Source organism: Pteropus vampyrus, unplaced genomic scaffold, assembly GCF_000151845.1.
Source record: "Pteropus vampyrus isolate Shadow unplaced genomic scaffold, Pvam_2.0 Scaffold79, whole genome shotgun sequence".
Lineage (NCBI taxonomy): Eukaryota > Metazoa > Chordata > Mammalia > Chiroptera > Pteropodidae > Pteropus > Pteropus vampyrus.
This window is the reverse complement of record NW_011888860.1, coordinates 371,852-383,356: the sequence shown is the minus strand read 5'-3', so window position 1 is coordinate 383,356 and position 11,505 is coordinate 371,852.

Sequence of the window (11,505 nt, the reverse complement as noted above, 5' to 3'; positions counted from 1 at the left end):
GTCAGAGTTTACCACCTATGTTTTCTTTAGAAGTTTCATAGTTTTGGGTCATTCATTTAACTCTTTAATCCATTTTAAGTTTATTCTTGTATATGGTATAAGAAGGTGGTCTGGTTTCATTTTGTTGCATGTATCTGTCCAGGTTTCCCAACATCATTTATTGAAGAGACTGTCTTTACTCCATTGTATATTCTTGCCTCCTTTGTCATAGATTAATTGATCATATAGATGTGAGTTTATTTCTGGGCTCTCTATTCTGTGCCATTGATCTATGTATCTGTTTTTATGCCAGTCTCATACCGTTTTGATTACTATATTGTTTGATATCAGGTAGAATGCTACTTCCAATTTTGTTCTTCTTTCTCAAGATTGTTATGGCTATTTAGGGTCTTTTGCGGGTCCATATAAATGTTAGGATTATTTGTTCTAGTTCTGTGAAAAATGCCAATGGTATTTTGATAGGGATATCAAATTTGGGTATAGATATTACCCAAAGAATGCTTCCATTTATTTGTATCTTCTTCAGTTTCTTTCTTCAGTGTCTTATAATTTTCTGAGTAGAGGTCTTTTACCTCATTGGTTAAATTTATTTCTAGATATTTTATTTTTTATTTATTTCTGCATTTTTTTTTTCCCCAAAGCCTGTTTTTTTTTTTTTTTTTAATTTTTAAAATTTAGTTTCAGGTATGCAGTACATTGGTTAGACATCTATATAGTTCATAAAACGATCCCCCCAATCACACCCTTCCTCCCCTCACCCTCTACCTAGCCAATGTATTAATGCTAACTGCATTCCCTATGCCATGCTCCTCATCCCCATGACCAACTATTAACTACTAATTTCTGCTTCTTTAGCTCTTCACCCCATTCTCCCAGCCCTCCAAACCTCCCTCCCCTTTGTCCATCACCAAATTGTTCACTATATTTGTGAGTCTGTTTTTGATTAGTTTGTTCTTTTTATTCCTTAGATTCTGCATATAAGTGAAATCATATAGTGTTTATCTTTCTTTGTCTGTCTTAAACACCTTCTAGGTCCATCAAGGCAGTATCCTTTTCCATCCCCTTCCTTTTCACATGTAAGGTTCTTGTTTTCTTACCTATTCAGCCACTCTCTCTTTTGGTTGGAGCACTTAATTCTTTTCCATTTGAGATACTTGTTGATAGGAATGTAGTTGTTACCATTCTTTATTCCTGTTTATCTGTCCTTCAACTTGAAATGATAGCTTTGCTGGAGAAAGTATTCTTGGTTGCAGATCCTAGGTTTTCACCATGTCAAATATTTTGTGCCAAGCCCTTCTGTCCTGCATAGTTTATTTTGAGAAATCATCTGCCAGTCTTATGGATGTTCCCTTGTAGGTAACTATCTGCTTATCTCTTGCTGCTTTTAAGATTCTCTCTTTGTATTTAAACTTTGGCATTTTAATTATGATGTGTCTTGGTGCAGGCCTCTTTGGATCCTTGGTTTTTGGAATTCTCTGAGATTCCTGGGGTTTTATGTCCATTTCCTTCACCAAGTTAGGGAAGTTTTCCATTATTATTTCTTCAAATAGCTGTTCAACATCTTGATTTTCTTCACTTACGATCAGACGAATATTTGGAGCCTTAATAGTGTCTCATATCCTCCTTAAATCGTTTTTATAGTCTTGGCCTCTTTTTTCTCGCCATTCTGATTGAGTGTCCTGATTGGCTTTCCCGTCCTCTAGCTAGGGCATTTGATCTTCTTCTTTATTCACTTTATTTATGTCTTTGTTTATTCCATTTAATATAATTCTTATGTCAGATAATGTGTTCTTCATATCAGACTGGTTCCATTTTATAATTTCCATTTCCATTTTTATGTCTTTTTTCTCTTTGTTGAAGTTCTCACCGCATTTATCTACACCTCCCAGAAGTTCATTGAGCATCTTTATAACCAGTGTTTTGAACTCTGCATCTATTAGATTCCTTGACTCCATTATATCTGAATCTCTGTTCTGTTCTCTCATGTGGTTTCTGCTTCTTTGTCTTCCCATTTTGGCTGCCTTTCTGGATCTGTTTATGTGTGTTAAGCAAAGCTCCTAAGTCTCCTGGTCTTATTAGTGTGTATTTGTGAAGTAGGTGTCCAGTGGCACAGTCCAGAGAGGGGTTCAGCTGCAGACCAAATTTAGTCCAAGCCTCTAGCCCTCTGGGGCCATCTGTCAGGATTCAGCAAGTAATCCACAGATGCTGTGCTTATAGTTGCCTCAAAAGGCCACACCAGAAACCAAGGCTGCCTCCAGTGTGAGTCTCAGCAAGGAGCACCTGACTCTGAGGATACACCTGGATGTGGCTTAGGTCGAGCCACTAGTTGGGGAAGGTAGGGTTTCAGGGAATTCTCTGGGCTGGGCGTTATGCAGTTAGATGACATCACGGCAATGGTGGCGCTGTGTCTGCACACTGGGAGGCGGGAGGGCTCAACAGGGAACAATGGATACCGCCAGTACTTCTGTACAGAGCGAGCCTCACCTTGCCCTCTTCTGACACTGTCTCTCTGTAAGTCCCTGGTTCCCCCTTGTGCACAGCCGAATTGGCCCTGGTTCTCAGAGCGAGCAGGTCCGTCTACACAAAAATCTGCTCGCGGATGCGGCCCCTTTAAGAGGCTTTTGCTGCTGCCACTGCCGCTGCCTCTGTCTCACACAGTTGCTTGAGACTGGGGAGCCCTACATCTTCGCCCTGTCCTACCTTCTGCCATTGCAGGGTGCTTTCTTGGATTTCTCCCTAGTTGTATGGCTTGTTCATCTAGATCCCAGGCGATTTTTCCTTGCTGCTGCTCCTTGGTTTCTCACAACTTTGATTTGGTCGCCAGAGGGATGAACAGAGCCTTTATTATCCGTGCCATTTTTTTCTCCTCTTATTTTGTTTTTGGGTGCATTTATAAATGAGATTGTTTTCTTAATTTTTCTTCTTGATAGCTTGTTATTAGTGTATAAAAATACAACCAATTTGTCAATATTAATTTTGTATCCCGCAACTTTACTGAATTCATTTATCAGTTCTAATAGTTTTGGGGTAGAATCTTTACGGTTCTCTATATATAGTATCATGTCATCTGCAAATAATAAGTTTTACTTATTCCTTTCCAATTTGGATGCCTTTTATTTCTTTTTCTTGTCTGATTGCTGTGGCTAGGACTTCCAATATTATGTTGAATAAAAGTGGTGAATGTCGAATGAAAGTGAACATTCTTGTCTTGTTCCTGTTGCTAAGGAAAATGCTTTTAGTTATTCCCCATTAAGTATGTTAGCTGTGGGTTTGTCATATATGGCCTTTATTATGTTGAGGTATGTTCCTTCTATTCCCATTTTGTTGAGAATTTTTATAAATGGATGCTGGGTTTTATCAGATGTTTTTTCTCCATCTATTGATCATATGATTTTTTTTAATCCTTTTGTTTATATGGTATATAATGTTAATTTACTGAAAGATGTTGAACCAACATCCCAGGAATAGATCCCACTTAATCATGGTTTATGATCTTTTTAATATATTGTTGAATTTGTTTTGCTAACATTTTGTTGAGGATTTTTGCATCCATGTTAATCAGGGATATTGACCTATAATTTTATTTTTTTGTAATATCTTTGTCTTGTTTTGGAATAGTTTGAGAAGGATAAATATTAATTCTTCTTTGAATATTCTTTTAAATTCACCTGTGAAGCTATCCAGTCCAGGAGTTTTGTTTGTTGGGAATTTTTTGAGTAGTGATTCAATTTTATTAGTATCAGTCTGTTCAGATTTTCCATTTTGTCTTGATCTCAGTCTTGGGAGAGTGTATGTTTCTAGGGATGTATCCATTTCTTCCAGATTGTCCAATTTGTTGGCATATAATTGTTCGTAGTATTTTCTTATAATCCTTTGTATTTCTGTGGTGTCAGTTGCCACTTCTCTTTCATTTCTAATTTTATTTATTTGGGTCCTCATGTTTTTTTTTTATTAAGTCTGCTTAAAGATTAATCAATTTTGTTTATATTTTCTAAGAATCCACTCTTGGTTTTATCGATCTTTTGTATTGTTTTATGGGACTTTATTTCATTTATTTTCGCTCCAATCTTTATTATTTCCTTTCTTCTACTCTCTTTGGGCTTTGTTCGTTGTTCTTTTTCTAGTTCGTTTAGGTGTAAGGTTAGATTGTTTATTTCAGATTTTTTTTGTTTCTTGAGGTAGACCTGTATTGCTGTGAATTTCCCTCTTAGGACTGCTTTCACTATGTCCCATAGATTTTGGGTTGTGTTTTCATTTTTATTTGTCTGAAGGTACTGTTTTATTTCTTCCTTAATCTCATTGAAAACCCATTCATTGTTTACTTGCATGTTATTTAGCCTCCATGTGTTTACTTTTCAGTTTTTTTTCTTGTAATTAATTTCTAGCTTCATACCATTGTGGTTGAAGAAGACTTGATATGATTTCAATCTTCTTAAATTTATTGAGACTTGTTTTGTGGCCTGACATGTGGTCTGTCCTGGAAAATGTTCCATGTGTACTTGCTGCTTTGGGGTGAAATGTTCTAAAAATATCAATTAAATCCACCTGGTCTAATGTGTCATTTTTAAGGCCTCTGTTTCCTTCTTGATTTCCTGTCTGGATCATCTATCCATTGATGTCAATGGGGGTATTAAAGTCCCCTACTATGACTGTATTACTATCGATCTCTCCCTTGATATCCATCAATACTTGCTTTATAAATTTAGGTGCTCCTATGTTGCATGCACGAATGTTTACAAGGATTATGTCCTCTGTTGGATTGATCCCTTTATTATTATACAGTGATCTTGTCTCTTGTTATAGCCTTTGTTTTAAAGTCTGAAGATATAAGTGTTGCTATCCCAGCTTTTTAATTTCCATTTGCATAAAATATCCTTTTCTATCTCTTTAGTTTCAGTCCATGTCTTTCTATTGGAAATGGGTCTCTTGTAGACAACATATGTATGGGCCTTGCTTTTGTATCCATTCAGCCATCCTTTGTCTTTTTATTGGAGCATTTGAGCCATTTACATTTGAAGTGATTATTGATAGTTATTGCCATTTTATTATTCATATTTGTGTTCTCAGCCCCCCATCCCTGCTTCTTCTTTAACATTTCTTATAATACTGGTTTGGTGGTGATGAACTCCTTTAACATTTTCTTGTCTAGGAAGCTCTTGATTTCTCCTTTGATTCTAAATGATACCCATGCTGGGTAGAGTAGTCTTGATTGTAAATCCTTGATTTTCATCACTTTGAATAGTCCCTTCTGGCCTGCAAAATATCTGTTGAGAAATCAGCTGACAGTCTTATGGGAGCTACCTTGTAGGTAATTGCTTTTCTCTTGCTGCTTTTAAGATTCTCTCTTTATCTTTAACCTTTGGCATTTTAAATACGATATGTCTTGATAGGGGCCTCTTTGGATTTGTCTTGTTTGGGACTCTCTGCGCTTCTTGGACATGTGTCTGTTTCTTCTGCCAGGTTAGAGAAGTTTTATATTATTATTTCTTCAAGTAGATTTTCAATACTTTGTTCTCTCTTCTCCTTCTGGTACCCCTATGATGTAAATGTTAGTACACTGTATGTTGTCTCAGAGTTCCCTAAAATTCTCGTTATTTTGGATCCTTTTTTTTTTTCCTGTTCCTATTGGGTGTTTTCTGCTACCTTCTTGCCTTGTTGCTTATTCAATACTCTGCTTCATCTAATCAGCTGTTGATTCCTTCTAGTGTATTCTTCATTTCAATTGTGTATTATTCATTTCTGACTGGTTCTTTTTTATGATCTCTATGTCCTTTTATACATTTATAATCTTTTTGAAGTTCTTACTGAGTTGATCTTTTCTTCCCATACCTTTGTTGAGCATCCTTGTAACCAGTGTTTTGAACACTGTATCTGGTAGATCGCTTGCTTCTATTTTGTTTAGTTCTTTTTCTGCAGTTTTCTCCTGTTCTTTCATTTTGGATGTGGTTCTTTGTCTCAGTTTGGCTACTTCTCTGTGTTTGTTTCTATGTATTAGATAGATCTGTTATGTCTCCCAATCTTTGTAGAGTGGCTTTATATAGTAGGTGTCCTGTGGGGCCTAGTGGCATGGTGTCACTGGTCACCTGAACCAGGTGCTCCAGGAGTGTCCATTGTGCGGACTGTGTATGCCTTCCTGTTGTTGTTGAGCCTTGATTGCTGTTGGCACCTCAGTAAGTGGGGTTGACCCTCAGGCTGACATGCTCTGGAAACTGGCCATGATCACAGTATGGGCTGACTCCATGGAGCGAGATTTGTCCCAGTGAGGCTCTGGTGCCTGCTATTACCACTCTCTAGATATTCCGTTTATAGAGCTAATCAGGTGGTGCTCTGTTGTGGTATGAGGCCAGCCACTGGGTGTGTTGGTTCTGAGGCCTCTTGGGAGAGGCTCAGGTGTAGGCCAAGTTCAGCTCTGCCTGTGCCTATTCCAGGGTAACCTGGTGGAGCTACAGAGCTATCCTTGGTTGGTACCTGCCTGTGCTGGGCCCAGAGGTGCATGGAAGAGGTGATTTTGTGACCCAAGGCTTGCTGCCACCCACACCGGGCCTGGGGCCACGCAGCCAAAGGCACTGGGTAGTCTGATATCAGTCACCATCTGCCTGGGGCCTGCAGACCTTGGAGAGTTTTTTAGAAAGTTTGCAGCATTGCTGAGATGCAGCCCTTGAAAGAGCCAAGTGTGGTGCATGAGTTGGATGGAGCAGGTGTCCTGGGTGGGGCAAGTGGTGTTCACTAGGTTAATGCAGATTCAGATTTGGCACCTGCCTATGCCTGCAGGCTTTGTGGAGGGACACCTTAACAGGGACAATGATGGCCGAACCTCCAGCCCTTGCCCTGAATCCACACAATTCAATTTCTCCCCATATGTCTCTAGCACCTTTCCAGCTGCTTTTCCTTTGCTAGAACTTAGGGTGAGTGTTTGTGATTGAGAGTCTGTGTTTAGGCCCTTTAAGAGGATGTCTGGGTTTCCAGAAGTCCTCCCTCTCACTGGGATGGAATGGAATCCTTGCTGATTTTCACAGCCAGCTATTATGAGGACTCCTCAGCACTGAAGCCCAGTGTGAGGCTGGGACCCTTGCTCCTCAAGCAGGACCTCTGCAGCCAAGATATCTTCCCCAATTCTCAATCACCCAGTGTGTGGGACCACCTGGTGTGGGACGAGCCCATTTCATATCTCTACCCCTCCTACTGGTCTCCATTTGGCTTCTTTATATCCTTAGTTATAAGAGTTCCATTCAGCTAGTCTACAGGTGGTTCTCCAGACTGATTGTTCAATAATTTAGTTGTAATTTTGATGTGGTTATGGCAGGAGGTGAGCACAGCAATTACTTACTCTACCATATTGACTAGAAACCTCCAAAAATTATATGACTATCTTCACAGATGCTTTTCATTTAAAGGAAGCACTTTACAACTTCTCTTTGGCATATCTGAATTGCCGGTATTACTCTCTTGTGCATTGGGGCCATTATTAAGTAAAATAAGAGTTACCTGAATGTTAGCATTTCAGTACCACCAGTCATTCTGATAACCCAGACAGCTTAGTAAAGTGACTAACCTGATTTATGATTTTACAGTCTCACTCTAGCTACTATGTAGAAGATGAACTGTCCATCAAGAAGGAAGGGAGGAAGCTAGTAAGTCATTGGAGTCCAGATAAGAGATGCTAGTACCTTTGACTAAGTTTGTGGCAATGTGAATTATAAAAGATCAGATTTGGGATTTATTTTTGAAGCCAATAGGCCACATTAATGGCCTGGCAACACATGGAATGGAAGGGAGAAAACAAGAATGACATCTGCTTTTGGGGCCTAAGCAACCGCATGGTTGGTGATACAAATTGAGATGGGAAAGGTTGATGGTAAGGGAAATGAAGGGTGAGAAGATACAGATTAGTAGCTAATATTAGTTAGAATACAGGTTAATTTGCTAGAACAGACTGCAGTGGCGCAATCCAGATAGACAACTCTCTTTCATGTCACGGTTCAAGAATATAAACAGTCTAGGGCTGAAATGCTTGCTTCAGATATTCATAACTTAGACTATCTTGTTGCTCCACTGACCCCTAGAAGAGTGCTGCTCAAACTGTTTGTCTTTGGACCACCCAATGTTCTCTGCATGTTCAAAGATAGTTCACTACAACACCCATTAAGTCAGTGTTATAGCCAGAGGGGTAAAGGAAAGGAAACATTTGAGGGCTTGCCTCTTTATGTAAGAGTTTATCCTGGAAGTTGTACATATCCCTTCCATTCATATCCCCTTAGCCAGAACTGTGCCATAGGACGATACCTAAAGGAAGCTAGACAATGTAGGCTTCATTCTGGGAAATATCCTCCCAGCTAAAATATTACTAAATAGAATTAGGGGTCAGCTGCAGTCACTGTCACAGAAGAAAAATAATACTTCAGTGTTGGCTATGATGATTTTGAGATGCCTACTAGACATCCAAGTGGAGCTCTTGAGTAGGTAATTGAATAGATATGTAGGGAACTAAGATTCCATCATAAAGGGAGATATAAATTTAAAGCAAACAATATAGATAGTATTTGAATCTTTGGGACTGGATAAGATCATTTAAAGAGACAGTAAAGACAAAGAAGAGAAGAAAACCCAGGAATAGGACCTGGGGTACTGCAATAGTTAGACCTCTGGTTGAGAGAGAGGAAACAACAGAGTAGACTGAGAAAGGAAAATCCAGTGAACGAAGAAAACCAGGTGACAGCTCAGTGGGGTCAAATTGTACTGATAAACTAGGGACAGAGAAATGAACATTTTGGCAGAAAGGATTCACTGGTGAACTTGATAAAATATATTTTGGTGGAGTGATGTGGAAGAAAACTCAGCTGGAGTAGTTAAAGTAGGGTAAAGAAGGAGGGCCAAAGTATAAGCAACTCTTTAGAGGAATTTTACAATGAACGGGAACAGAAAAATGGGCCAGTAACTTGAGTGGGATATGGGTCTAGGGTAAGAGGGAGTGGTTCTTATTGTTGTTATTTTATTGAGGTAGAAGATAAGAGTATCTACAGAATTATCAGGAGATACCCATAGAACCCCCTCCATTTCCCCATAGTGATATTACCCCTTTGTTGGTGTCAGCAGCACTATCATTTTGTTTGAGAGGAAGACCCACTGAGATCTACGTGTTTTTGCCAAGGTTCCCTCAAGCTTACCTTTCTACTCTCTTCCTACACTCATGGCCTTGCTGTAATAACTGGCCTTAGAGACTATTGCGATTAATCCTATCATGTCCTATACCCATTTATTATCAGCATCCACTAGAAATCCAAGACTCCCAGGTTATTTCTCAACCATCTGCTTAATCTGATTCAATCTCTCACCCTTCCTCATGTCCTGAACTTCCTAAACTCAAGGAATACTATCATCAGCAAAAGCACAATCTTCAATCTTTTCTCTGCATACCCACTCATTTCGCCAAAACCTGGCATCTTCTTAAGAGCACTGACTTTCCCATTGCCCTCTCAAATGGGAGCTGTTTTTTCCAGACCCTATAACCAAAGAATGTCAATACAGAGTGAGCTTTTCCCCAGTTTCTCATTTTGGCTGCCAGGCTATCCCTCTTTCCTCCCTTAAATTCTCTAACTCTTTGAATGCTCATGCTGACAGAGTATTCCACATGATACCCTATTTTTTGCAGTCATTCATAGACATCTAGATTAATCCTCATTTCTTGAAGATTTTAGCACTGGACTTTCTGCCAGTTTTTTCAGTACTCTTCCTATCATGATTCTTGGTGATATCAGTATCCATGTAGATAATCTTTACAATACTCAGTCCCCTGACATCTCCTTCAATGATCTTATTTTCCACACAACTGCAGACATCCACTCCCATTGGCCTATCCTAGACCTATAGTTTCTACCTTTATTGCTTGTATATTCCTAAAAAAATTCTGAAAAACTATATACTGTCTTGTACCTTTTTTCCTTTTAAGAACTGCAATGCAAAGAATCTTAATGCTCTCCGTTAACAAAGGTTCATAAGTGTCTCTCCCACTTCAATAACTTGCTCAACTAACTATACTGTTGGTGTCATTTAATTTCCTTTAGAAGCTCAATTATCACAACTTGAGGAAGCATCCTGACCTATTATGTTAAATACTCCTATTGTATACTTTTATAAGAGTATGTTTCTCCCCTTAATAAAGTCGTAATTTTACATTTGTCTGTGTGATTGATGTTTCCCCATAGAGTAAAATTTACAAAGGAAGAAAATGTGATTTTCTTAACTCACAATTATATTCCTGGTGACTAGCACAATCCTATCATGTAGTAAACACTTGGAGGAAATACTGAATGAATAAATGAATGAATAGTTTTAAACTGTAAAAGGAACCTGTTTATAAATTGAAATCCTACATGAAAATTGACATATAAAGCAGATAACAGTAGAACCGCTCTGAATTGGAGAAGGGAGGCAGATGTAGGAGGCCTAGAGCCCTGCCTGTTTCAACCTCCTACTCATTCTCTTCCCAAGAAACCTAGAGCTCCATGAAATGGAATTTGAAAATAATTGACCTACATCAAGAAGTTCTTAAACTTTTTGTTCTCAAGACTCCTTTACACAGTTAAAATATAAAGACTCCAAAAAGTTTTTTCATGTTGATTATACCTATTGGTATAATATTAGAAATGAAAACTGATAAAGTATGAAAAATACATCAGTTCCTTTAAAGTGGCTAATAAGTCTATTACATGTTAACATAGTGTATTTTAATAAAAATCACTATAATTCCAAATAAAAAATCAGAAGATTGTATTGCTTGACATTTTTGTAAATCTGTAATATCTGAATTCATTGTTACAATGAATTGTTCATATGTCAAAGAGCCTCTGGAAAATTCCACTGTATGCTTAATGACAGAATGAATAAAGCAAGTAACAGTAGTTTTATCAGCACATTTTGAGAACTACTGTAATAGATCCAAAGGTCCATTCTAGCTAGTATTGATATTCTTATTTAATTTCTGAGATGTTTTGAAGATTGAGTATTACCAAAATACTAACAAAGAATGTGAAGTGAATAATAGGCAGAAAAATGCTGAATTAAAAAAAAGGGAAAACTAATAGAAGAGTGGTTTTTATTAGAAAGCCAATTTTAATAGGTAACAAATCCATGTATAGCCAAGTTCAAAAAGATACCTCTATTGTAGTATGTCACATGCATTGCAATTACTTGTTCATTCATTTTGCGTCTTTGGTCTCTAGGAGAATGTCTAACACTAAATATTTGATGGATGAATTTAACCGCCTACATACCCTATCACACTTTCTATAAATCACAGCAAACTATTTAATAAACATTCAGCAGCTTTTTAGAAGTCATGATCCTATCAAGAAAACCATCATCATCTATGTGGTATTTTATTGTCTTTATAAACTCCCAATCACTTTCCTCATGACGCATTTAAAAATGGTCATTGACTTCAAGTAGATTATGTCATCTGACGTAATTCTTAATGAGGGAAACCAAAAGTCGTGACTTTTTTTCTTC